Below are 27,868 nucleotides of genomic sequence, written 5' to 3'. Positions count from 1 at the left end.
CATTTACCAGTAGGTGGGCTACTTTTGCTCAGCCACTGCCTCTTGCTTGTTGGGTTGTGGTGTGTGTCTCAGCCTCCTACTTGTCTGATGGATGAGAACATTCGAGGTGGAATTAGTGTCCAAGGCTGGCCCAGTTACTCAGAGGACAGAGAAGAAAGTCTTCCTGAGCTGGATAAGGAAGGAAATAGCTCAAGCTACTTCTTCCCTTCTCTTTCTGATGGAAAAATTGCTAGATTTTGCAGAGGTTTGTGTCTTGGCAGAGGGTTTTTGAAGTCATTATTTTGTGGTTAAATTTCAGATGCATGTCCACTGAGGAAATTCCATACACTCTTGTAAAATATAGAAAACTAAAATTTAGAAAATTAAAATTACACATAAAATAACTATTCTTAGCATTTTGTATATTTCTTGTTGCCTTTTGTTCTATTCACAAACATGGCAATGTTTATATAAAATTTTTTAAAGATTTTATTTATTTGTCAGAGAGAGACAGCAAAGCAGGGGAGTAGCAGGCAGAGCAGGCAAGGGAGAAGCAGGCTCCCTGCTGAGCAGGGAGCCCATTGTGGGGCCAAATCCCAGGACCCTGGGATTGTGACCTGAGCCGAAGGCATTTGTTCGACTGAGCTACTCAGGTGTCCCAGCAATGTCTATTAATGTACATTTATATGCTTGATGTTACAGTAGTTGGCACTCTGATATTTTTTTAAATTATACCATGAGCATTTCCTTCTGTTTTTTCTTAATCATTATCTTTTATGTCTGTGGCTTTTGATTTAACCTCAGACTTTTTTTTTTTTCAAAATAATAGAGACGTGTGCATTTTTCTGCAAAATAATTTAAGCTGAAATGATCTTTCGTAATTGTGTAATCTGTTCAACTGAGATTGCTGATTGGTGTTCAGCCACCACTCGAGCAAGCAGAACCTTCAGGACCTATCAGTTTACCTCTTACTTGTATTTGCCTTAAAGTGGATGTATTCTATGATAAGAATTCTATGATGCGTTTAGAACCCTCTAGAGAGGTTAACAATGCAGATTCCTCAGCATCCCCTGAAACAAAAAACACAAATCCCCCAACCCTGAGATCTCCACGGAGGCTTTCGGTGTATGCACGTGGTTAAGGACTTCTGTGAAAATATCAGGAACTTAGAAATCCTGACCAGTTTGCTTTTTCTAGAGCCACCATCATAGCTATTTTGGTATTTGTGTCTCTTCCTTGATTCTTTTCCTTGACCAGGAGCCGCATTTTCTCCTTTCTTTGCATGCCTCGTAATTATCGATTATCTCCTGAGGTTGAGAGGACCATCCACGGACTGGACATTATCGAGGCTGGATTTTGTTATCTTCTGCTGAAGGCAGTTCAGGAACAAGCTGATCACTGAACTTGTGTGCCGCTTGGTTTTAGACTCTGTGAGTGAGGGCTGCTTTCGGGAAGCCTTTCTCGAAGGCTTACCCTTATTTCTAAGGCACAACCTTTTTGGATGTTTGGTGGGGTGGGGGGGTGAGTCCACGCCGGTGGTCTAGAAGCTGTCCTCGGGTGGAGAGCTGGAGCGAACGTGGGTTCACCTCCTCTGTTTCCTTTTCCTCAGTGGCCACAGTCATGTGCTGCCCGCTGTCTAACGCCTGACAGAAGTTGACTTACATGTGTTTGTCCTGACTTACTGGTTGTGGACGGTGGGAGGGCTGGTCTGATACCGTTTACTTTGTCATGCATGAAAATTGCGTTTTTTTGGGAAGGAAGTCTTTATATCCTTCCTGATCTAGGATTATCAATTCTAGGCTGGGGACTTCCAGCTCGGAGGGTGGCGTTAGTCTGTGGGTTGGAGTTAAAGCCTTTGGTAGTGATAGAGAAACTCACTTAAGGTAGATTAGAAGGGGGGATTCGGGGCTTGTCTGAGGAGGCTACTGTTGCAAAACCAGGCCAGGAGACTTGGGAAGAAGCTGGACTTGAGAATGGCCCCAAATGTGCTTCTTTGTTCTGTCAACTCAATCCACAAGTGGATTCATTCTACTGGGGTTTGTCGAGCACCTTCTTTCCACTATACACTGTGCTTGATATTAAAATACAACGAAGAATAAGAGAGAAGTTATGGTCTGTTTCTTCATGGAGCTCACGGTCTAGGAGGGACAGTGTCATTGACTAAAGGGTCAGAACTGGAGCAGGAAGCCAGAGGGAGGGGGAGAGAGGTCGGCAGGGGGCCAGAGCCGGCAGGGCCTGGGTAGCCAAGGGAGATGGAGAGTTTGGCTTCATCCTGAGACAGGAGAAGCAGGAAAGAAACATGATCTGATTTAGGCTTTGATAAGACCCAGCTCTGATTGTTCCACTGGAGTAGGAGCTGGATGAGGAGAGAGTCAGCAGGCTCCGTCCATGGTCTCTGTTGTTAGGGCTGTGTGGTATCTCCATTCTCTGATCACTCATCGAAGGTGGGCTGAGCGCTGCTGTGTTGCAGGCACGGTTTTAGACTCTGGGATATGTTATGAGCAAACCAGTGAGAGAGCCTCAGCCTCATGGGCTTACAGTTGAGCAAAATGGAAACCGTAGCCATTGACATTCAGCATGCTTTACTGTGTGCCAGACCCTCTTCGGAGTGCTGTACGTGTTCATTTATTCAATTCCCAAAGGGCCCCAAGGAAGCAGGTTACAATTAGGTCAAAGAGATGTCAAGGCACTTGTTCAGTGTCCTAGCTGTCAAGGGGGCCTGGGGTTTGGCCCCCTGGGGCTGGTTCTACCCGCTACACGATGTTACTGATTTTTCACGTCCCTCTGCAGACCATCTCTCCCTGACTCCACACTCTTACCAGGCTCAGAAAGCCTGGGAGAAAATTGCCCACACCTCCTGCCTATCAATTTTATGTGCTGTCCCTGCACCGGCTCACTGGGGCCAAAATTGTGATTTCTCAGGGAGACCGTAATTGGCCCTGGTTGGGAAGATCTTCTGGTCCAGTTGGTGTAGCCAGAGAGGTCAGACCATGTGCAGTGCTAGGCTCTGCTCCCCCTTTCATCTAGGGCCTGGGCCATGGAAAGTTCCAGAGAAGGGAATGGGTGGGATATACTGAACTGTGCTTGACACTCATGCCCCTCCTTCTGACAGCCCCCAAGGATTCCTCCCTCTTCGTGCTTGTAACTTTGAAAACCCAGTGTCTCACTGAAAAGTTTGTAGCCACATTCTCTAAAGATACAAAGTGAAGTATTAAAAAAAAAAATCATTTGAATAGATTATGTTCTCTTCAAAATGCAATGTGCTAACCACTGATTTTTAGCACAGTAAGTCAGTTTTTAGAAAACTTCTTTGAAAAATGAAGTGAAGAGGGGACTTAAAACCCCTTTCGAAATCTGGAGGGTTGCCCTTTGGTTCCCAGAAGAGCAGTGAAGCCCTGTTTTGTACCTTGCCTAGATGCCTCTGCCGGTTTCTCTCTTGATCTGTCTCTATCTCTACATCTGTTTCTATTTCTGTACTCTACCACGGCTCCTTCCCCCCCTCAATGATTGGTCCCCACCCTTTTCTTTTTTATTTACCACACTATAAAACTTTATTTTTTTTTTACATACCTCGTGGTTTTATGCTCCTCTTTAGATGAAAATAAAATGAGTACAAGATCATTTCATCCTTTCTTTACATATAAAATTAAAAACCTTAAATGTGGGCCACATTTAGCTGGTTTTGTTTTGTTTTTGAATGTCCTTTGGCCTTGGAGGAAAGTTGGCTCCAAACCTTAAATGCTTTCAGATCTCCTGACTCCTTCACTTGGCAGATACTTTGTTGAGGACCTACTGTGTGCCAGGCACTGTGCTCGGTGCTGATGATACCGTGATGGGGGAGAGGAGTACAGTTTCTGCCCTGGGGGAGCCCAGGGGCCGCTCGAGGTACCCAGTCGACCAGAATGGTTTGGTGCGACCATTGCTGAGATGTGGGTGAGTCTGGGAGGCAGGGGAGGACAATCTGGAATGACACCTGGACTCTAGGACAAGACACGATGACTGATGAAGAGGCCAGCTGTTGGATTTACAATGGGGGGCGGGTAACTACTTCACAAAACCAAGCATGCCAGGAGAGTGCTTGGACGACCTGCTGTAGAAAGGGGTCTTGCTGAGGATGTGGACTTACCAGCTGGGACCTAGAGCAAATGACAGAGCCAGCAAGCAGAGGAGTGATGCCCTTCCCGTCTCTGTTTCTCTAGCTCTCTGGGTAGGAGTGGGCGAACGTTCCTTGCACAGGGTATGGTGTGTGCAGAAGTCCTGAGGCAGGGAGGAACTTGGTGTGTCTGATTTGCTGAAGGAGGGCCAGTGTCACTTGAGTTTAGCTTGGGGGTGAGGGGTTGGCAGGACCACGCTGTGCGGGACACAAAAGCCAAGGGGAGGAGCTTGGGTTTTATTCCAGGGAAGGGAAAGGGAGTGACAGATTTTGAGTAGAGGAGGAAAGTGATTCTGATTTATTATTTCTACGATCATTTGGGCTTCTTTCTAGGGAGTGGGTTAGAAGGGGTAAGGGAGGAAGCAGGGTGATGAATTTGATGGGCTGGGGGAGGTGCCAGGTACAGCTGCTGCGGACGAGGCGGCAGTGGGAGGAGAAGAGCAGGGAGGGACTCTATGATGTGACCTTCGGGACCCCGTGCTGGCCTCCACATGGTAGTGGAAGGGCACCTGGCTCAGGATGGTGTCACGGGCCATGTGGGGAGACTGGGGAAAGGATCGTTTTCTTAAGGGCAGATGATGGCTTCGGTTCGGGGTGTAGGAAGTTGGAAAGGCTTGTGAGGTATCCAAGTAAAGATGCCGGCAGGCAGTTGGACTTAGGAGCCAGGATCTCAGAAGCAAAGTATGGGCTTTCTACCTCTCAGGCCTGTGGAATGCCACAGAATCACGTGTGCCGTCCCTAGAAGTCTTAGCACAAATCCACTTGGAAGGGGTTATTTCCTACACCCTAATAAGAACCTGCACCCTCCAGAAGTGATGAACTAAAGAGAGAATCTAAGAAGATATTGGAGAAACAAGGTCACAAACTGACAAGCTGGTGGAGGCCAGACAGTGAAAAGAAATGGCCGAATTGGCCAAAGGTCAGGAAGCACTTAGGGAGTGGTGGGGAGTAGGGCATGGCAGAGTGTGTGCCTCTTCTTCAGCAGGCAGCCACTGTTCAGTCCCCCTTGGTTGTACCACGTGGGAATGTGGGTCCAGCATTGCCGGGTTCTAGAGGTTTTCTTCAGGAGAAGCCAGGAATCTGAATATTCATGTGAAATTTCTGGTTCTTAAGTGTTGACCCCTAAATCCACCTCTGGGTTCAATTCGGCTCCAGGCAAATATCCTCCAGTTCATATCATCTGGGAGTAAATAAGGTCTGTGCTACTTGAAGCTTTATCAAATAGAAAGGGAGATAAGAGAGAGGCTATATTTATACGATTTCTAAGAATTGTCTGGTTGGGGGAGGAGGGCTGTGAGCAGCCAGGCCCACGTTGTTTGTTTTATAAAACCTTTAAATCCCATTGAAATAGAACAAGCTTATAGTTCTTCCCCAGGAGCCAAGGAGTCTTAATTCCCTGGCCTGACTTTGATCGGTAAGGAGCAGATGGGAAAGGGAACCACTTGACTCGCCTTCAAAGAGCCACGTGCCCTGTGGCAGAACCCAGTCATCACTTCCTCATTCTGATTCAAGGAAAGATGCGGGGATCTTGCGTTGGACCAGACGTCCATGCCCAGGCTGCTTTGCAAAGCTGGGCTTTAAGCATTTCCACAGCTCTTCAGCTACGGAATCTCCTCATACTCCCAGCTGGCTTTGGGCTCCTAATGCCATTGTCGTGGAATGCTTTCCCTGCCTGCTTCCAGACCCTGGAAGCATATTCCTGCATAGAAATTTCCTAGTAGAGGACACTTTTCCTTATCCATCACCTTCCTTATCCATCCTGGTGCTCTCAAAACACATTCTTCTTACCCCTCTCTAGGACTGGTTTTCAGCTGAAAGAACGCTCAGAAAGGCATCCTTTCAGTTAGACAGGGACCAAAATGAGAATCCGTAACCATAGTACACACCTCCGAAGATAATTCCTTCCAACAGATGTTCAGACATATGGAAAAAACAGAGCTAGTTCCTTCGGAGAAATTCCTTACAGATGCAGAAACCTGATCTACGTTTCACGCCAGGTAAGAGTGGCAAGCTTGTGGCAAGCTTCGCAGGACGGGGAGCCAGAGGCCAGGGGCGCACCCCGGCCTCCCTCCTCCCCGCCATGTCCCCTCCTGCCCACCCCGCCCCCATCCAGAGGAGGCTGGTTAAGTCTCCAAGCGTTCATCTCCCCAGAACGGACTGAGAGGCTGTGATCTTCATCCTGTTGGATTTTAGCCTCCGTCCTCTTTGCAACTCACTTTCACTTAAATCTCGGAAAGGGCAGAGAGAAGCCTGGCAGAGTTTTCCCCTTCCCAGGCGAAGCCGCAGTCATGACATTGAGCAGCGCACCTTTGGCAATGGGCTGCACATGTCCGCTTCCATTTGACTAACCAAATGTGGTGCTCAGGGAGGCTCCCGCCCAACCCTCTCTGCTCCTTAGTCGCGAAACATGAAGCAGGTCCTGCAGATGCTGATGTGTCCAGGAGCTGCCGTGTTGGCTTCTCCAGAGGGAAAGCACAGAGGGGTGGCTCGAGCTTCCGAGGAGGAGACTGTGTTCCGAGATCCCCAGAGGTCCCTCTGCTCCTTCATCCCTTCCTCTGAAATTTACCAAGCCCCTTCTCTGTGCCAGGCACCGTTCCAGGCGCTAGGGGTTCCAGGCGCTAGGGATGCGGCTTTGAACCAAACAGACAAGGGTCCTCTGGCCCCTGCAGAGCTTCTGTTCTGGCTGCGGCGAGATAAGAAATCTGCAGAGTAGGAAAAGTTAAATTGTATGCTGGAAGGTGATAAGTATGGTGGGAAAGGCGGCCAGGCCCAGGGGAGTTGGGAGGGGCTGAGAGGCCTTTCTGAGCAGGTGGCCTTGGAGCAAAGGAGGAGAGGAGGGAGGAATATGTGCGGGGATCTGGGGAGGAGCGCTCCGGACTGAGGGGCTCCCTGGGCCCAGCCGGGGCAGGGGCTGGCAACACAGAGGTGGCCAAGGTAGGGGGTGAGCTGGCAGGGGTGCGGAGGAGACGGAGGCCCAGAGGAAGGAGCATGAGCACATTCGGGCTTTGGATGCTGAGGACTTTCATTCCCAGGGAGGTGGGAGTCCGGAGGGATGAGATCTGACTTAGGTCCCAGCAACGTCCCTCCAGCTGCTGTGCTGGTGGGACCAGTCTGCAGGAGGACCAGGGAAGAGGCAGGGAGGGGGTGGGGCTGCTGCTGTAGGCCAGGGAAGAGGGGAGGGTGGCTGCCCAGGCTTGGGGGCAGAGGGCAGGAGCAGTGGTTGGCTTGTGGGTATCTTTGGAGAGCCGGGCTAACTGGTTTGAGAGATTGGCTCTGGTCGAGAGGCGCGGGTGTGGTTGGAGTCTTGGGAAAGCCTGGAGTCCCCAGTCCTGAGCGACCCTGAGGGTCTCCACAGAGATTTCACCGACTTTCAGAGGGAAGATCCCTTTCAGGGGTGGCCTGACCCAGCCTTCTCAGGTGAAGATGGGCGTGGGGCAGGGTGGAGATGCTGCCCCCCGTCTTTGCAGGATCCGTCCTCCCCAGCCTCCCCTTGGTTATATCAGTCTCTCGGTCATAACACTGGCCGTTCATTTAAAAATTCCGGAGAGGGCAGTCCAAGCCCTCTGTGGGCCAGATGTGGCCTTCCGTGTGTGACCTCGAGTGGCCAAAGAGGCTTCGTGAAGGAACAGAGACGGGTGCTGGCTTCCAGGGGTGAGCCGGGTGGAGGAGAGGGGGTTGTCCGGGGCGGGGCCGGCGGAGGTGTGGGTGCCGAGCAGGTGTGGGATTGGGTGATACGGTGTGCACACATTGTGTGCCAAAGGCACGCCAATGGTAGGCAGTGCTTCTAGGTCACGTTACAAGATAAACAGTCACGACTCAGTGGGACATTGCTCCCGCACAGGGAGAAGACAGAAAGCTTCCAGAATCTTGGAGAAAGAGTTGTTTCCAAAAGACTGATTAAGTCTGAGGCTTGCCAATATGTCTGGCAGGCAGTGGGGCCATATAGAGGGAACTTGATGTGTTCCCGGAACAACTTTTTGGGTCCCTCCTATGGGTCGGGCGCTCTGTTGTAATGAGGAGAGCGGCACTTACGGAGCACTTACCGTATACTTTCCTTGGAGTGACCTACTTCATCTTTGCGGTGACGCCGTGGAGTGTAGGTGGTAGAATCACTACCCTCCTTTTACAGACAAGGAAACTGGGACACAGGTTAAGCAACGTGCCTGATGTCACCCAGCTGGTGAGCGGTGGCGATGATTGGGACACAGGAGGCCTGAAGCCAGCGCCTACCTTTAACCACTGGTGTGCACTGCCTCTGGGAAGCTGGTGGTTTGGAGCAAGGCAGTCCTAGCATTCATTAGCTCTGGGACTCTGTGGCCCTGGCTAGGCTGTAGTTTCTTCAGTTGTAAAGCGATAAAGCTATGAAGGCTGCGTCTTTTGGATTATTTGTTTCGTTGTGTCAAGAGTCATGAGGACGCCAAACACGGGTGTCCAGCATGATCTTTGGCCTAAAGCGGGCGTTTAATCTGCTGTTCTTTTTGTTGAGAAATAGAGCGATCAACTTGGATCTGGGCTCTTCAGAGCTCCGCTAGCCTAAAATTAGACACTGGTGTCCGTTCAGGCTTTTTCTGGTGGAGTGAAGCAAATCTGAGACTCACGGAGGGCACTGGGAGGGTCTGAGGGTTGTTTACGTACCCATTGTGTGTTATGGATATGACCTTACTTCACCCTTGCAACCACATAGGAAGGCAGGGCTGTGATTCCTGTTCATAGGGGAAGAGAGAGGCTCAGGGGACGGGAACTCACATCAATTGCCTAAAGGCGACTAGCTTACTGCCCTCGCCTTGGCTCTTAGCTTTTGGGTTCTGACCCTCCCACTTGCCCTTCATCCATCCGTCACCTGCTCGCAGCCAGCCCTGCCCCGGGTCCCAGCACAGAGCCCTGCAGCTGGGGGTCCCGCGAGGGTAGGAGCACCGGGCCAGGGCTGGGCATCCTGGTCCCACCCTTGTCTCTACTTTCTGCACTGAGTGACCCCAAGGGAAACGAAGATTTTCTCTGGTCCTGGGAGAAAGGAGGCATCTGCTGGAGGCCGGTTTTCAAGCACCTGTCGGCTTGACCATGCCACGATGGGGGAGGGGCGGTGATGGCTTCTCGAAGGAGCCCTCCTTCCTCTGCAGCAGCCGCGAAGCCATTCCCCAGACCCTGGGAGACAGTGGGGGACTTTCAGGCCACTCGTTCGGAGCCTCCTGGCAGACTGTGGGCTGGCTCTGCCCACACCCGCGTCTGTTTATCGAGCACTTGCTGTATGACAAGCATGCCCCGTGCGCGGGCTCGGGCAGGAATGCTGTCCCATTGCTGGGTGAACGGGGAAGCAGGCTCAGAGGCGTCGGGGGCCTTCTCCAAGGAACACGTGGTCATTAGCGACCCTTGACTGAGCTCTCTCTACGTGCCAGCTGCAGGAGTTGTGGTGCTGTTACTAACCTCAGGCCCAGAGGAGGAAACTGAGGCCCCAAGTCCCACCACTCACCCAGTGGGACGATCCCGGTGCCTGCCTCCTCGGGGCTTTGCAAAGAGTCAATGACCTGACAAGGTGAAGTGCACGGAGCGGGCCTAGCGGCCCGCGGGCGCTCAGTGTGCACTCCCTGTCCCTGTTTCCTATTATTGTTTCTTTTTCTCCGCACCATCCTGTTAGGGTGAAAAAGGGAGCATTTGTTCTTACGTGGAAGTTTTGATTTCGTGCCACAGCCCCGGAGTCAGGACGGACAGGAGTTAAACGCTGCCACACGGGAGACGTCAATGCCTATCATGTACTGAGCCTGGGCTCTGCGCGAGGTCAGGGGACTGGCTTGGGGTCATGGGGTCTGCATGTGGCAGGATAGAATTTTTTTTTTAAGATTTTGTTTATTTGACAGAGAGAGATCACAAGTAGGCAGAGAGGCAGGCAGAGAGAGAGGGGGAAGCAGGCTCCCCACTGAGCAGAGAGCCCGATGCGGGGCTCAATCCCAGGACCCGGAGATCATGACCTGAGCCAAAGGCAGAGGCTTTAACCCACTGAGCCACCCAGTTGCCCCAGCAGGACAGAATTATAACGCACATCTGTGGAGCCACTTGGCCGCACCATTCCCACTGGTCCCCATCGTCCTCAGGCTCAGGGTTTAGGGTTAGGTCCTTCTGAGCGTTCTGACACAGATTTAAAAACGTCTGTGTGTGTGTGTATACATATCCACACAGGCATTAAATATGTTATATATTTAATATATAAATCAAATAATATATTAAATATAATATTTATATTAATATCAGTTTATATTATTTATGTATTATATACTATATAATATCTATATGTTAATTTATATTCATTAATAGTGAATAAATGTGTAATATAGATAGTAAAATATATAAATTAAATATATACACATACATACGTATATATAGACATTGTACATATATATGTGTGTATCAGATACACACATATATACATATTTTAATTCAATTTTTTTTTTTTGCTTTTTTTTGTTTTTGTTTTGTTTTGTTTTTTAAGAGAGAGAGCATGAGCAGTGTGGATGGGAAGAGGAGGCAGAGTGGGGGTAGAGAGAGAATTCTAAGCAGGCTCCATGCTCAGTGAGGAACCTGGCACGGGGCTTGGGATCACCACCCTGAGATCATGACCTGAGCCAAAATTAAGAGTCAGATGCTTGACTGACTGAGTCACCCAGGCAGGCACCCCCATTTTTTCTTGTTTGAATAGGTATTTGTTGTTTAAAAAATACAGGAAAAAAAAAATCAAACAGCAGGCTTTGTCACCTGGAGACCTACTGGCTTGGCTTTGCTGTATTTCCTTTCGGTCACCTCCCGCTGTGCCTGCCCCCTGCTCCTTCCCTGGAGCAGGTTGATATGGTTGACTTCATATCAGGTTATTATGATGACCCCGGGGCAAAAGAGCACCTACCAAAGTCAGAGTTATGGAGAATTACTTTCCATCGATAAATTACTTTCCATCTATAAATAGGTACAATGCCACCATTATTCCTAGGCAGTACTTGGAGACAGAGAGGTTAAGGAACCTGCCTAAGGTCACACAGTAAGTGAGCAAGGCCCAAGCTGAACCTCGGTGGTCTAACCCTGAGGTACTTTTCGAGGTCATTCCCAGGGGCTCTTATTGTTACTTAAGTATTAAAAATTCAGGAAATAAATATAGTTTGGTTGAGCATCGAGGCAAATTTTTCTCTTGTCAGGTGGCTCATGCTCCTGCCTTCTATGGTGTCTGGCTTCTGCCCTCCCAGTTTTGGCCAACAAGCCCTTCCCAGGTGCAGAACAACAGCCTGTTTATGGGAAGTGCGGCCTCTGGGGGTGTGGCCTTCAGTGGACACGCCCACCTGTCCTGGTGTCAGGGCGGGGAGCCTGGCAGGCCTTCGGGTCAGGCATTTGAGCTTACCTCTTGATAGCGGGAGGCATTTCTGCTGGTTTGAAAGACATCTCCACTCCATGACATTCTTTTTCCAGATGGGGTAGCCTGCACCTGGGATTTGAGACTTAGCACCTCGGGGTGGTGGGGGCGGGGGGCTAGCTCCAGTGTGCAAACCTTGATGATCAGAACTGGGGTAGCTGGTCCCGGGACCTCCCTGTCCACCCTGGTGCTCAGCCTGAGTTCGTCTCACTGTACCGGTGCTGGGATGGGCAGAAGAATAACCCTAACCTCCCAAGGCCTCTGCTTCCCTGCTGGCAAATCGGACTAAATGTTGCATATAGGATTTCTGTAGGAAGATTTCTCTAAGGCAATTAGCACAGCACCAAGTGTTGACCTCCCTGGTTTCCTTTATATATTAGTTTTGGGGAAGGTACTCCCTCCCACCCTATACCTGAGCAGTCGCCTCCTCTTCCCTAAGTCCCAGGTATTATGGCTTCTTGAATATCCTTCCAGAGGGAGTCTGTGTCCTTGTGCTTGTAGCCATTGCTGTCACGGTCCTCATCAACAGTGGCATATTCACTTAGGACTTGGCAGAATGTTCTGTGCGCCTTCCTTCCTTTGTTTGTTTCTTTCTTTCTTGATTTTATTTATTGGATAGAGAGAGCACAATCAGAGAGGGGAGCAGACTCCCCACTGAGCAGGGAGCCCGATGTGGGGCTCCATCCGAGGACCCTGGGATCATGACCCGAGCCAAAGGCAGATGCTTAACCAACTGCACCACCCAGGTGTTCCTGTTTTGTGCATTTTAAATCCCTAATCCGTGATCAGGGCTACTCCTGAGGAGCTCCAGATGGCTCCACATTTGAGTTCCCCGAATAGGAAGTGAAGCTGAGTCGATCTTTTTGGCATCGTGTATCTAACTGGATAGACCTTTCCCCATGAAACTTGGGTTTCTTTTAAGGAACTCCCATCGTCCCAATTTGACATTTATCATCAAGCTGTAAATACCGTTCTCATGAATGTAGTTTAATGTAAGTGTTGGCTTACCCCGATGCCAGGCTTGTATGCGCACACACTGGCTGCGTGACACCTCTGTGTGCACGGGTCCTTTTGCTCTCTGTCAGAAAATGACACATTGAAGACAAACGCAATGGATATGATCAGCAAAGATGTAATCCATAAAAAAAAGCAGCAAGAAAAGGTGCAACTGGGTGGCACAGTCGGGCAGCTGGTTAAGTACCAGACTCTTGGTTTTGGCTCAGGTCATGATCTTAGGGTCTTGAGATCGAGCCCTGCTTTGGGCTCAGTGCTCAGTGTGGAGTCTGCTTGGGGCTCTCTCTCCCTCTTCCCCTTCCCCCCTGTGCTAGCATGCTCTCTCTCTCTCTCTCAAATAAATAAATCTTAAAAGAAAAAGTAGCAAGAAAAGTGTTGAATGAGGTTATGAGTGTTTTTCTGTTTATCTTTTATTTATTCAGCAAATAATGATGGGTTTTCTACCCCACATTGGGCACTGGGCTAGGTGCTTCCTGCTGTTTGATCCCGGGCCGGCAGCACAGACATCCCCTGGAAGCTTGCTAACAATGCAGAATTTTATGCTTCCCCCCAGCCTGCTGAGTCAGATTCTGCCTTTTCACGAGATCCTCAGGGGATTCGTGTGTGTATTAGAGTCTGAAGCATGTTATTCTAGGACAGGAGACCTCAAGTTATACCATCCAGTCTGGCCTGGCACCTCTTTCTAAATAAAGTTTTATTGGAACATAGTCAGGCCCATTCATTTACATACGTGTATTTACCCTGCAAGAGTAGAGTGGAGCCTTGGCCACAGAGAACATATGGCCCACAGAGCCTAATACGTTTACTGTCCTGTCCTTTACAGAAGATGTTGCAGCTCGGAGCTGGAGATAGAGCAGGGAGCAGAAAGAACTCCAGCTGTCGTGGAGCTGACACATTCTGCTGGAGATCGACAAACCAAAAAAATCTACTCTACTGGGTAGTTAAAAAAAAAAAAAAACAAGAAAAATAAGTTAGGAGAGTGGGTGGGAAGATGATTGTGAGGTGGCGAGGACGCTATATTGAGGGAAGAACTGTCTGAGGAGTTACATTGTAATAGAGTAAGCTCTGTGGCTATCTTGGGGGAAGCAATGTAAGAGAGGGAACAAACAGCCAGTGCAAAGGGCCTGAGGCAGGCACTTTCTTGATGTCCACCTTGTACATCAGTATGGAGTGGGAGCTAGCTGGGTTGGATTTAGAAATTAAGTGTTGACAGCAATCACAGGTTTTGGTTTTTGGTTTTTCACATGACCCTTGCTATGGCATTTTAGTGCCTTTTATGAGACCACGGAATGTAGGCAGAGGTGCCCATCTCCCAGCACAGGGAAGTTTTCAGTGTGTCCCTGGATGCAGTTGCCCATGAGGGTACCTTTCACATTTGCATATTAACTAAGACAGTGTTCTGACACACTCCTGCAAAGGGTGCCAATGATGAGGTTTCTTTCGCTGATCTGCATAAAAGTGTCAGATGCTTTGGCAGTGGCCCTGGTGATGTGATTCCTAAAAAGAGAAGAAAATCTGAGTGTACTTGTCTTTAGGTTTGGGGCATTCCTCTGTCTTTGCGCTGCTTACTCTGCTCAGCTACATTCCCTGCATGGCCCCTTAAAGCATTTGAATTGAACTCTTGACAGCAGGAAAGGTATTTCTGCTGGTTGAAAAGACATCCCAACTCCATGACTTTATTTTTCCAGATGGGGTTTCCGTGGCTTTCCTTGCTTTCTTTTTCCCACTCGCCGTCAGACCAGACAGCCTGGGACTGCGGGTGGGGAGTCTTGTCATCCCCACCTCTGCCTGTGTTTGCTGTGCAGCTTCCACTCACACACTTCCCCTCTCTGAGCTGTGGGAACTCCGGTTGTAAAAAGGGCGGAGGGGAGCGCTGTACACTTCCTCCTACCTCTCAACTCCCAGGACTCTACGACTCCTCTTGATAGGGATCACCTGAGAAAAAGTGCCTGCATTTACTCTTGTTCACTTAGAGCTGGGAGTTCCAGCCTCTCTTCAACCTGGCCTGCCTTAACCTGTGCTTTTGTCGCTCCAAAGTTGACTCATTCAGGGACCTGAAGCTGGAGTTGTTTGTTTGTTTAGAATTTGGGGATGATGAATTAGAAGGAGAATTAGAAATCATTTAGCTGAAAGCCTGGTGTGTCTGATTCATGTGCCATTTTGCCGAGGGCTACAGCTACCATTTCACTGAGGGCTACAGCTACCATTTCACAGAGGGCTTCTGGCATGTCAGGCCCTTGTGTACACTAACATTGTGTCATTCAGTCTCACACTGAGTACCTGAGCTAGGTACCTGAGCTAGTTTGCAAATGACCCGATCGAGGTTCAGAGAGATGATGTGAATTATAAAAGTTGCATAGAGACAAAGGGGACAGAGCCACCACTCAGATTGTTAGAAGTAGAGGTTAGGATGGTCTTAGTTCTTGAGCATGTATAGTATGCCAGACCTTATCTAAGTACCAGTTTGCCTTACCCGTTTTAACCCTATGAAATAGGTCATATAATTTTACAAAGGAGAAAACCAAGCCCCAAATAAATATGTGACTTACCCAGGGGAAAGCTTATGCAGGTAGTGAGCAGGACCATTTCAAGTTTCTGATCTTTTTCTCCTTCTCGTGCACTTCTCTTTGCTCTATGAACTTTGAGTGCATCCTGTTTACCTGTTAGCATCTTTGTATGCCCAGTCTTTGTGTCTGTGCCAGGATTGGGCGGGGGGATGCTGGTACTTTGGTGGCCACTGGCTCATTTCTTACTACCGTCCCTCTGCTCCCTGGGGGCAAGCATTGTCATCCCTTATCTGGGTGACACCTAGAGCCTCTGAACCAGTTTCCCTGTCTCCATTCATGCCCCTTGTCCAGTCTGCTCTCCACAGCAGCCAGAGGCCTCTCTCTGTTCTGGATGGCAATCAGGCCACACCTCTCTGTTCTGAATCCTGTGCCTCCCCACTCAGTACACACCAGCTCCTTGCCATGGACTACAAGATCTGATGTCACCTGCTCCCTGCCCCCCTCTCTGCTCTTCCTCACTCCACTCCCGCCCTACTGGCCTCTTGCTGTTCCTCACCCATTCCGAGGAGGCTCCTGCCTTAGGGCCATTGTATTTGCTATTCACCTCTCCCGAATAGTCCCCTGACTCTCTTCTCCCCTTCACTCAGGTCTCACTTCAACGGTCACCTCTCCCTGATTACTCTGTCAAAACAGCCCCTCCTCTGCCGTCCTCTGTCCCTGTACTTGCGATGTTTTGATTCATAACCTGATGTATTCCTGTCTTCCCCCTCTCCCCTCCGTCTCTCCTACCCATCCTCACCCCCGTGCCACTGCTCCAGCCCCAGTCCCCAGCACGGTGCCTGACACACAGCGGGCACGTCATCTGCTGCTCAAACCCCTGTCCCTGTTGGCACCAGTGAGGCCCACTTTGCCTCCACCTCTCGGACGAGCGATGCCCCGGGGGGTCGGGTGATGAGTGTGCTGACACAGGCGGCTCCTCGGTGGCTTTCCTGTGCTAACGGAAGCGGAGGAAGGAAGTGACAACAATTAAGAAGGACCAATTCAGTTCAGTGGGACAAGCCCAGGCTTCCTCTGCCCCTTGTCTCTTTGCCCAGCGTGACTTGGGCTCGCCTGAGGCACCCAGAAGCGTGACTTGATGGAATAGGCATAAGTTAGTTTTATAATGATTAAGAAGAAGAAGAAAAAAAACACCCTTATTTTTCACTTTCCTTTTTTAATCAGTAAGTATGCTGTGGGTGTTCCCTTGTGGTTTTTGAGTCAAAGGGAGGATTGTTGTTGAGCTCTGAGTTCCCCCTGGGGCTTCAGCTTTGCGTGTGTCTAACTTTAACTTTGAACTTGGGCTTTTAGGGCTGTGCTCAGATGGGGGTCCTGGGGTCCGTCTCGGAACAAGGCAACGGGCTTGTTTATTGTGTCCGTATCTTACCCCGTCTCCGTCCTGTTCTGGATTGCCCCTCTCAGCCCCATCCGGCCCCGGGGGCCTAGGGGAGGCACCGAGCGGTGGACGGCAGGGGCAGTACCCACTGGACCCTGAGGGAGTGTCCTTACTGTGGGGACACAGAAAGTGGCTCCCGGGCGGTGGCAGAGCAGAGGCGGTGTAGTGCTTCACCAGGGGTCTCTACCAAGCGCTGTCAGGGAGAAAAACAGCGCAGAAAAGGGTTGTGCAAAATGGGGTCATATGGCGCTCAGAGAGTGCGTGCTGGTCCTGCGGCCGGGGGGCTCCTGCGCGTTGGCATACGCCTGCTGCCCCTGCTCTCCCACGCGCTTCCTCTTTGTGTTTATTGTCTGTGGCTGTTCTTTCCCTTGCCAGGGGATCAGGGATGCCCCAGGATGCTGGTGTCGTTGGCACCTCGCTGCCCTTTCCCCAGGCAGGAGCTCATCTTGGGAAGTACGTGGTCGGGTGGGAGGTGGGCTTTGGGGTGCTGGGACTTGTGGGGGACCTGGGCCTGCGTCCTGCCCTGTGGGTGGCTCCAAGCCCCACCCCGGAAGCTGGCATCTGTTTCTCCACTCCCCCCTTGAATTAAGGGAGAAGCCGCATTCTCTCTGAGCTGAATGTTAGGGTCACACTCAAATCCCCATAAGAAAGGAGGCTTCGGGGCTTGCCCCACGGAGATGGGTGGGTTCTTATTTTGCTCACCTGAAGGTCATGGCTAATAGCCCAATGTCCGGTGAGTGACTGGGTGTCCATTGAGGTCCCATGCTGGCCCGCTTCCCAAGTGTGGATGACTCGGAGGTGGGCATACCCGTGCGCAGTCACATTCGGTCCAGTACGTGGCCGTCCTCTCCGAAGCCACCTTCCCCCCGTTCACAGAGGGCGTCCAAGTTTGGGCAGCCCAGGCCTCAGTAATCCTTAAGGAGTTAGAGTGAGCTTTTCCTTTTTACAACAGACTTCATTTCCCTTTCCCTCAGAAAGTTCTTCTTGGCAAACTGTGGTTCCTCCGCCCCTGCTGCCCCTGCCGTGGGAGGTGAGAACATCCCGCTTGCTGGGGAGCAACCCGGCGGGGGGCCTCATTCAGGGCAGCTGAATCCCAGCCCCTCAAACCTCGCAGGTCCCAAGTCTCAGGACTCAGATGGAGCCGCCTGAAGCTCTTGGCCGGGGTCATTTGCAGAGAGAACGGAAAGGATCTGAGCAGTAGCAAAGGGAGAGGGCTTTGGGGCCTTAATTAAGGGCAGGGGTGGAGGAGGTGCGGGGAAGCCCCGGGCCTCTCCAGCGAAGTTTGAGCCACCCACTGATGTGCTGCATTTCCACTGGAAGGTAAAAGAAAAATGTTTCCGCTTTGCAGAAACAGGAGGAGCAGGTGCAGCAGAGACGCGACAGGCCGGGGAAGCCTCTGGATTTGCCTCTGATTCCCAGTTGCACCCCTCCTGCGCTGGGGACCTCAGGCGGCTCACTCATCCTCTCTGAGCTAATATACCGTGTCTAGTGCAGGGCTCGGCAGGGAGCTGGGCCTCACAGGCCCCAAACCTCCTCTGTGCCTCCTTAGAATGAAGGCACTAATGATGCCAGGGAGCTACCTTAAGGAAAGGTTTGAAATTGATAATGATGGTGATGATGCTGGCACTTATTGAGCACTGACTGTATGCCGGGCACTGATCTAAGCTCTTGATGTGTATTATATCATTTATCGTTCACTGCCACCCAGGAGCATACCTCTTATTACCCCTCTTGTACAGATGGGGTCCAGTGTTGCATGGCCCCAATGAATGTTAGCTCTGGGATGCAGATGAGGTCTGAGAAATCTGGTGGTCAGAGCCACCATGTCCTGGGCCAGGCTCTTTGCTGGTCTTTTCTGTCCATCCTGGTGGGAGAGCCTAATGCTTCGGGACCTGGTGCCCCTGTCCGTGTGGAAGTTGGGGGCGTAGCATGAACTGAGCTGCCCCCAATCTCCTCTGTGAATGGAGAGAGCCCCCAGTCCAGGGCCTGACGAATGAGACTCACATTTGGGGCTAAAAATGCTCTAGAGGACAGGGGGTTCATGGGGTCCATCTGGGACGTTAACCTGAAGGGGAGAGGTGAGCAGGGTCACCTGTAAGACCAAAACGATTTCTCTGGTCTGTCCTTGATTTCATATCGCCAAATGTGACGAGCCACTGAAATCTCCTTCCAACGATAAGAATTATAGCAACGGAGATGATGGCTAATGTTTACTGAGCACCTACTGTGTGCCATCTCTGTTCTAAAAGCTGTGCTGTAACGACTCCAATCATCCTTCTCAGTCCGGGAAATAGGTGGGTGCCCTTTCTGTTTAATCTGTGTGTAAGCATTGGCGGGGGGTCACGGGGGTGAGTAAGTGACTTGCCCAAGGTCAGCAGCCAGCAAGGTCAGCCACTGGGACCTGAGCCGGAGTCCGCCAACGCCCAAGCCCCTGGGCCTTCATGGCTGGCTTACACCGAAATCTCTTCTTCAGGTTTCCTGATGGCAAAACCAGGACCTGGGTGGCTTCTGTGACTGGGCAGATGCCACATGGCTCAGGGGAGGCCCAGGCTTGGAGGTTCACGGTTGCATCCGAGCCGCTGGCCCCAAGCCGCGAACCCGGTTCCCTGCACATGCGCACACGCCGATGACCGGGGCCACGGGGGTGGGGGGACATGAAAGGAACATGCTCGGCCTTGAGGGGGGCCCAGCCGCCAGCTCGCTGGAGACAGTTGAAAGGAAAGCTCCCGATAAGGAGACACTTTATCACGCCCCTTGACAGGCCCTGCTTCCTCCCCTCTGTGGCTGGAGCCTTAAACCCCTTCCAGCTCCCTGGCTTGGAGCCTCTGTCGCCCGAGCTGCGCGGGCCATTAGTGGGTAGGAGTGGGGCTGGGGTGGGTGGGTGCCAAGCCTTTGAAACCCTCCAGAGGGCCCCACGAGGCCCTTATCTCGGCCCCTGGTTGTTTCTGGGCCGGAAAAGGGAAGCACAAAGAGGAAAGGCTTTCTCCTGCGGCTTTTGTGTTTGGTTCGCATTAAATGAGGCCGGCAGGGTTTTTGTTGTTTGCTTTCCCACTTTTCAGCGCCAGGATGATGGATGGCCCTCGGGGGGTGGCAGGCCACACGCCATGCCACGCTCACGCACGCTCACACCCGGCGGATGCGCGCCCTGCGCCGCGGCTCCCGGACCCGCCGAGCGCCGCGCCAAGTCTGAGCGGGGTCCCCCGGCCCCCAGGGCCGCTCCGGTGGAGCGCCGCCGTGCCAGGCTGTGCAGGGCTGTGAATTCATTCACTCCGGGGCCCTGGCAGCCAGTGGCCTTGTCTAGACAGGAAGATGTGTGTGATCGGATTCAAAGAGCAGGCTGGGGGGAGAAGCCGCCTGGAGCCCTGCTTCCCCCCGCCCCCCAGGGGAACCCAGGCTGGTGGAGGCAGGGGCATGTGTGGCACCGGGTAAAGCAGAGGGGACAGGAACGGCAGACACGATCCAAGGGTGGGCAATGTCGGTGGGGGGGGGGGGAGGGGGACTGGGCCGCAGCGGGACCTTTACGCTTCTCTTCTCACGGGGAGTGGGGTTGGGGGCATCCTTGGGCACACCGGCTCTCAGAGCTTGAGAAGCGGACCCTGGAATCCTCGGGTGGATCGCCACATAAGCAGATGCGCACAGAGACCTCCACCCTCCCGGGCCTGTGCGCAAGCCAGGCGGTGCTGGCTCGTGGCAGCCGCTGGTGCCGTTTTCAGGAATTCTGTACAGTACGTTTTCCGGTAATCTGGGCTCATTTACGTCCTCGGATCCCCAGGGCAGGAGAGGGATAGAATGGCCTACTTGCTTCTTACGCTCTACTCCCAACTCCATGTTCACGGACAACATGCCGGTAGCTTGAAATCGAGGGAGGATTTACATGCTGGAAATGAGTGAACACTACCAATCAAGGCCTTTCCCTGGGAGAACGGTTATTAAATGCGCCAGCCCTCTGCTGTGTACACCGCAGGCACACACAGCCAGAACAAGGCAGGCCCACAGGGAGACAGGCCGGCAGCCACCTGAACAGATGCCACTTTTTGTTTTAGGAAAATGTATCCAACTTTATAGATCAGTTGATTTTCTTTTCCCGCCCCCTTCTCTGCACACAGGCCCCTTCTCGCCCCCAGGCAGGGCCGTGGTGTTTTTTTTTCCTTTTGCAGTGAAGTCTTTAGCAAAGCTTCTTGGCCCCTTGAGCGAAGAAAGGTTTGCTGAGCCTCTCCTATGTCTGGGCACTGACCCAGGTGGTTTTCTTAACTAGTTCCTGGATGATCTACCGGTTCCCACCGCCCCAGGATCAGCCAGACTTGGTTATGCTTTACCCTGGCACCCCCTGTAATATACTTTGTCCTTCAGCGAGTATTCTGCAAACCGGGGTTCCGGATGGATGAACTCCATGGTACTTAATCAGCATTTTAGAAAACATTTATGGTTTTTTTTATTGGAACTTTTGTTTTGCTGTGTATTTATGTGCGCCTTTGATTTCTGACTGGCGCTCCTGGTTTCCTGTTTATGGTGATGACCTAAAGATTATGTGTCAATAAATTTTTAAAAATATTTTATTTATTTATTTGACAGAGATCACAAGTAGGCAGAAAGGCAGGCAGAGAGAGCAGAGGAAGCGGGCTCCCCATGGAGCAGAGAGTCCGATGTGGGGCTCGATCCCAAGACCCTGGGATCACGACCCGAGCTGAAGGCAGAGGCCTTAACCCACTGAGCCACACAGGTGCCCCTCAATAAATTTTTGTAGCTAAATATATGTGTTAAATTTTAAGGAGAAAGAGTCAGGAACTCATAGTTCCACAAAGGCTCAGGAACATCGCTGGAGAATGAGGGTTGTGGCCCCCTGTGGGTGTGCTTCCCTGCCCCCCCTTCTAACACAGTAGGGACAGCATATCAGAGAGTGGGCAAGAGAATGGGCCTTGGAGCTGGGGCTGCCAGGGATGGAATCCTGGCTTCTCCCTTCCTGGCTGTGTGACCTTGAGCAAATTGCCTGCCCTCTCTGTGCCTCAGTGTCCTCTTCTGTAAAATGGTGGCACCTGCCTCAAGAGGTGGGCCTGAGGATTAGATGAGTTGATAGATACCACCACCTAGAACAATGCCCAGTATTTAGCAAACACTCACAACAGTACTAACTGCTGCTACTGTCATTATGGTTGTTGTTTTTAGTATTAATTATAGTACCCCCCGTTATACAGATTTTCCCTAGCATGGCTTTTTTTTTTTTTTTTTTTTTTTTTTTGTGAATAGAGTGAATAGACAGTGTTCAACAAATATTTGTTGACTTGAATTGAATTTTAGATTTTTAGAAAGCTGCCAGGCCTGGCACCTTTCAACCAGGAAAAAGCAATTGGGAAACCAGACAGAAAGTAAGCAGCAATTTTATTTCTAGCGAGCCCCACTGTCCCTGCTGTGTGCGTCAGACAGCCGTCTCTTCCCTCATCCCACCGCTCCCCTGGGGGATACCTTCCTAGACGCTCACCCGGATTGTGCCGGGGAGGGGCTGGGAGTCTCCCAGACTGACTTGGGTGTCGTTACCCCAGATTTCTGAGCAGTTGGATCATTTGACTTTTTGTGTATGGCAGTTTCTTTCTGATTCACTTTCACTACCGGCTCTTAAGAGACATCATTTTTTGTGACGCTTTCTGTAAAGCAAGTCTGTGCTCTGATACAGATATCTGCTGCTTGCACCTTGAGGTTTGTTTGTCTGTCTGTCTCAATTGAGTCTCACCTAAGTAAGCACGACTGTCTTACTCCCATTCAGAGGTAGGTGAGGGGAAGCTGGAGGTGTGGAGGTAGATGATGGTATGGTGGTGGAGTGGTAAGCCTCTCGGGCAGCCTTAGGGAGATCTCACAGAAGACTCAAGTTACAGTTGCTTAAACCATCACAAATTTATTGTCTTATGTGCTAAGTCTAGAGGTGAGTGGTTTAAAGTACTGTGAAGCCATCAGGAATCATAAGGATCAGGCTCCTTCTCTCTTCCTGTTCTGCTCAAGGTCCCCTCGTGGTCCAAAATGGTTGCAGGAGATGCCACCATCACATCTGTGTTCCATGCTGTTAAATTCCCAGGAAGAAAGAAGACAGGGCAAAAGGGGCTTGCTTCCAGCTGAGTTAGCTTCCTCTTGGGAACGTTTCTACACATTCTCCCCACACTTCTGCTTTCATCTCATTAACTCCAACCTAGTAACGTGACCACATTCCTCTGCAAAGGAGGCTGGGAAGTGTTGATCTTAGCCGGGCTCCTTGTCACCAGAGATAACTGGGATCCTGTTACGAAGGCAGGGAAAATGAGCACCAGAGAGAGGGCCAGCGGTCTCCATCACAACAGATGACCTTGAAGAAGAGATACTGTAACACCATTTTTATAATAGAATTTTAAAGTTTCGAGAGATGTGATTTTTCATTTTTTTCTAGTGTGGTTTTTCTGTTGCCTGTGGTCCAGCGAGGTGAATGCTTAATTCATAGATGTGATGGGGATTTGGGAGAGGGCCATATGGGGTGCCACTAGAGAGGAGCACAAGGAGGGTCTCCTGTGATGGACGGTCCCTGGGGACTTTGGGGATTCTCTTTCAAGAACCTGTGTGCAGAAGTCAGAAACTTTCCAAAGGCCTCCCTCCTGCTAATCTTATCTTTTCCTGTGCTGGGTTTCTAGCATCTAGAACTGCGCGAGGCCCACTGTTGGCACTTTCTCTATAGTCAGTGAGAGAGTAAGTGAATCTGAGCCTTGTTTCCTCATCTGCAAAACCCAGACGAGTGCCCATGTCCATCTGGGCTTTATACCTAGAGCACGTCCTATGGAGCCCTGGAAATAGGGGGTGCCAGAGGACTTTTAAGTCAGTGCTCAACCTTGAGTGTTGTATGTAAGCGATGAATCACTGAATTCTACTCCTGAAACCAATATTGCACTGTATGTTAACTAACTAAAGTCTAAATAAAAAAAAAAACAATAATAAAGTCAGTGCTCCAAATGCTGGACAAGGTACAGCTATTACTTTTTAATAAGTTTTTTTTTTTCCCCTTGTGAACTAAGGTAATATATACCCATTGTGGAATGTTTAGAATATACAGATTACTCACTTATTAATTATTTTGTCCCTAATGTGTGTCAGGCTCAGTCCAGGTGAAGAAGGAAAATGAAGTGTTCATTCCAGTGAGGAAATGGACACTGAACAGGTTAAACCCATCAGTAGGATCATTTCAGATTGTGGTGAAGAGATTTAAGAGAAAAAGTAGGTAATAGGAGAGAATGCCTGGAGAGGTGGTTTACTTTATGTTATGTTGGAGGTCGTTGGGGGGTTCCTCTCCAGGGATGAGTTCATTTAAGTTGGTATTTGAAAGACCATAAGGAATGGGGCAAGTGAGAATCAGTGGAAGAACATTCCAGGTAAAGGGAACAGTAAGCACAAAGGCCCTGAGGCAGGAGAGCTCAGGCGTTTCAGGAATGATCAAGAGGTCTAACTGGCTGCCTGGGGTGGACAGTGGACAAAGCAAGAGACAGTAGGACATAAGACTAGGGAGAGAATAAGGGGTCTGATCATGCAAGACTTTGCAGAGTATGGAATTTGAATTTAATTTTTTTTATGCACTGGAAAGCCGTCGGTGGGTTTCAAGAAGAGGAGTGATGTTACCTGATTTGCTTTTAAAAGATCCCTCTGGGGGCTTCTATAGGTTATCTAGGCTGTGGGAGGTAGAGAGAGCAGAGGAAGAGAAAAGCAGGGAGACAATCAGCGGGGTGGGTGCTGAGGTCTAGATATGGGGCAGTAGTTGAGGGACCCAGGGGAGGTGGGGGACAAGGTTCGAAGTGAAGGGTGGAGGCTCTGCCGGGTGTACTCTCTGACGGACAAGGGATAGGACTCCAGTACCGGTTTCCTGCAGGAAAGCCCTCTCTCCACGAGTATCCGTGCCATGGAAGAGTGGTTCTCAATGGGATGATTTTGTCCCTCGGGGACATTTGACCACATCCAGAGACGTTTTGGCCATCACAGCTGGGTGGGGGGGGGGGGCGTAGGTTATTGGCATCTCACGTGTGGAGCCCAGAGATGCTCCCCAGCCTCCTCTGATGCACAGGTCAGGTAATTACTGGGCTCCCAAATCAACGGTCAGCCTTGGTCATTCGGCCCAGGCTGAGAAACCCTGATTCATTGGCTGCTGTTCTGTTTTACTTTTTCTTTTCTTTTAATTTATCGTAAATAAATTATGGGACAGTGATAATCCCACATGTTGCGCTCTGTCCCAAGGGGCCTCGGATTCCTCAGCCAGAGGGGTGTGTGGTCACTGTTCAGCAGGATGGCTCGCAGTCGGCATCCCTTCCCCCGACGCACGAATGAATGAGCCGGCGCAGGAGCTGCCTCCAAAAAGATGAGTCAGAGTGGGTCGGCCCACAGTCTCCCACCGTGTTACGAAAGCCGGGCCCCTTGCGGCTGCACACAAGAAGGGGCTCCTTGTTCCTGTATGATGTGATTTGTTGATCTGCCAAAGAGCCCCGCCTCTCCCCAGGTCACCGGCAGCAGTCTCCCCGCTGTCTCGCCGCGCTGGGGGCAGCAGAGCTGTGCGGGGGCCCCTCCAAAAACCCACCCTTTGAAACGAAAGAAATTGGATCTTAAAATCCCAAAATAGAGTACGGAAAGGTACACATCACGTCTGCCTTCCCCTTTTCCCCCTGGTGGCAAAAGTGACTCAGAGCTCTTGGTCTGGATCCAGGGAGACCTGCGCGGCCTTTGGGCTGGGGCGGGGGTGATTGGATGGGGGGCGGCTCCCCTCTCTGAGGGCTCTCTTGCATTTCTGGAGTCTGCCTTTCCCCACCCCACCATCCCCAGGCTCTCTCTCCGCTTTTGGCTGCTGTGACGAAGGAGAAGCCAAGGTGGACGCTTCCCCCAGATGTCCCTGTCTTTGGTGGAACATTTATGCAGAGCTGGCCTGCAGTCTCTTTGAGGCGTTTTATCGGAGTGTTCTTGGGGGCTGCCGTCATGGTGGGATTTTCACCCGTGCTGCTGCGTCGGGTTCCACTGGTCAGGTTCAGATGGGTTCACAGAATGACCAGAATGGCCATGAGCTGCCTTGGGTCCCCGATTGCCCCCTGCAAGGGGACTCCAATCTCTTCCTCCTTCTCCCAGGGCCCGGGTCCCCCACACGGAGTAGGTGTCCTATTCCTCAAGACCAGGCTGGTGCCTGGAATGAGAGACTCCCGGAGAAACCTTTTTGAAGTATGCTGTCCCTTTTTGTTTGGTCTTTGGGTGAACACTCGGGTGGCGGGGGCCACTGCCTGGACCTCACTCTTCCCTCATCATCTCTACGGGGCTGCCAAGTCACTGCACTTTCTACTCAGTCTCTCCCTGGGTTGATCCCTGAACGCTGCCTGGAGAAGAGATTGTAAACCTTATTTTTCCAGCCCGAGTTTGTCTCCCCTTTGACTTCCAGTGGACTTGGCCTGGTATAGTATGTCTCTTTCACGGTGAGACACATTCCTGCAGACTGGCTCAAACGGTAGTGAATTTAGGCAGACTCCAAATGTGGAGATTCTCTTCCAGACATGAATAAGCCTCCTCTTTCAGGGTCACTGGAGGATGAATCACCTGGCAATATGTTGAGCCACATAGGAACCTGAGAATCAATCTATTCAGTTATTTACTCAGCAAATATTTATTGAATGTCTACTATATGCCAGGCACTGCTCAAGGGGCTGGACCACAGCAATGAACAAACTTTCATTCTACCAGCTGGGGCTGGGGGTGGGGGTGGGGCCAGACAATAAGCAGAAGCATGAGGTGACACTTATCACTGCCAGGAAGGAAATCAACAGGAAGCTATGGTGGAATGACAGTGGGGTGAGGGCTGGGGCTTGGCTATAGCCAGGCTGCTCCGAGAAGGCCTTGGATTTAGGCTGACACCTGAAGAATTGGGAAGAACCAGCCATGGGAAGATCTTGGCCGGGGGAGAAAGGATGATGTTGGTGGTGGGAGGGGAGGTGAAGTGGGTGTTCTAGGCTGAGGAAACAGCAAGTGCAAAGGCCCTGAGGTAGGAGCATGCTCAGCCTGTTTAAGGAGCATCAAGGAGGTTCACGTGGCTGGACCAGAGTTGGGGACATGAAGTTGGTGACCTGGGCAAAGGCCAGCCAGATCAGGCAGGGTTTGGTAGGCAGTGGCGAGGCATTTGGATTTTATTCTAAACATAGCTGAGGATCATTACACTTAAGAGCTGAGAGACAACCTCTGAGATGATTTTTTTCCAAGAACTGAAACTAGAAAAGAGGAATTTACCAACAGTCACCCAGCCATTATTGGTGGAAAAATATTAATAAAAATGGGTATTTATTGAAATCTTGCTGCAGGCTTTAGATGTAAGTCATGTGATCCTGCCAGCAGCCCAGGGAGGGGCATCGCGCCCTTAGCCCCGCTGACAGATGAAGATGCTGAGACCCGGAGAAGTCTGTTTCCCATGACAGAGGAAGTGCCTGTGCTGGGATGTGACCCCAGACAGTCTGGCCCCAGGACTCACGGCCCTTCACGGTGCAGCGGCCCCACTCAAGCGGTAGCACAGAAAGAAGACCTGAAAAGTTCTTGTTTGGTTTCTTAAAAAAACAAAAAAACAGAAACCTCCCGAACTCCATCCAAAGGTTGACTCAAAGAAGGCTCGCATATTTTCATCCAGGCCTTCCAGACTCATCTCCTCTATGACTCAGTCACTCCTTGGCCCAGAGAGATAGTTGGTCAGGATGGGGGGCTGGTGGGGAGCCACGGGCCAGCTGACGGTTGTGTCGGGCGGACCGGAGGCCGGGCGGAACCGACCGGGGGTTGAGAAGGAAGAGACCCGAGGAGGGAAAGCAGGTGTCTCTAGCCTTTGAGAGGGGATGGGGCCAAAGGGTCTGGTGCCTTTGCTCAGAGACCCCTGGAGGTGCTGGGGGGAGACATACGTTTGGTCCGGAATCCCGGCCACTATCGCGCCTCGCCTCGGATCTCTCTATGGCTTCCTCGGGGTTTCCGATGTGGACATGGTAATTGGAAACAAATTTAGCGTGTTCCAGGCCATCAGGCAGCGTGCTTGCTGTGCGGTAGATGGGTCTGTTTTTAATTTCCAGTGATGTGAGAAATATAGAATGACTTGATTCTTAATTTAGAATCCTGAGAGAGACTGTCTTATTTTGTTTTCAAGACTGTGCAGAATGTCTAATTCTCCTTCTCTGGCTCACCGTGTGATTTCAGAACCTGGCCCACTCCGTGGGCCTCTGGAGTTTGCTGGTCCCAGGGGGCTCCTGCTGCCTAAGACCGGTCCTGCGAGGGAGTGTGCCGGAGGGAGGGGGTGGAAAGCAGACGTGGTGCTCCTTTCTTATCACACCCTGGGGGTGCTGTCACCTCTGTTTGAGACAGGGTGGCCCAGGGACCAGCCGTCCAGCTAGCCGAGTCCT

At 51.1% G+C, this 27,868-nt stretch overlaps 1 protein-coding gene across 10 annotated transcripts in view; it reads left to right on the top strand.

Moving 5' to 3' along the window:
* Positions 1-27,868, top strand: part of NFATC2 (nuclear factor of activated T cells 2) — a 155,998-nt gene that overhangs the window by 40,605 nt on the left and 87,525 nt on the right. The window lies entirely within an intron of this gene.

The sequence above is a fragment of the Mustela nivalis genome (genome assembly GCF_964662115.1).
Source record: "Mustela nivalis genome assembly, chromosome: 8".
NCBI classification, from domain to species: Eukaryota; Metazoa; Chordata; class Mammalia; order Carnivora; family Mustelidae; genus Mustela; species Mustela nivalis.
Note: the sequence above shows the minus strand (reverse complement) of the source record. Positions and strands in the feature narration are given on the sequence as shown.